Consider the following 205-nt stretch of genomic DNA (forward strand, 5'->3'; position numbering starts at 1 on the left):
GCAGGGCTCCCAGTGATATCAACAAACCCACAACTAGATGCAATAAGGCTAGGCAAAAACCCTCATATAAGGCTGGGTAACCCAGTAGGAGGAAAGGGATGCCAAGACCAGGCAAAGAATCAGACACTCCTACTCCCACTGTTAGGAATCCCACAAAAACCCCAAGCTAAATAACCACAACACATATGCAGAGGACCTAGCATAG

The 205-nt window shown here is 47.3% G+C and overlaps 1 protein-coding gene across 2 annotated transcripts in view; it reads left to right on the forward strand.

Moving 5' to 3' along the window:
* Positions 1-205, forward strand: part of Meiob (meiosis specific with OB-fold) — a 156,465-nt gene that overhangs the window by 66,793 nt on the left and 89,467 nt on the right. The gene's annotated exons all lie outside the window — the stretch shown is intronic.

Source organism: Mastomys coucha, unplaced genomic scaffold (assembly GCF_008632895.1).
Source record: "Mastomys coucha isolate ucsf_1 unplaced genomic scaffold, UCSF_Mcou_1 pScaffold5, whole genome shotgun sequence".
NCBI lineage: Eukaryota > Metazoa > Chordata > Mammalia > Rodentia > Muridae > Mastomys > Mastomys coucha.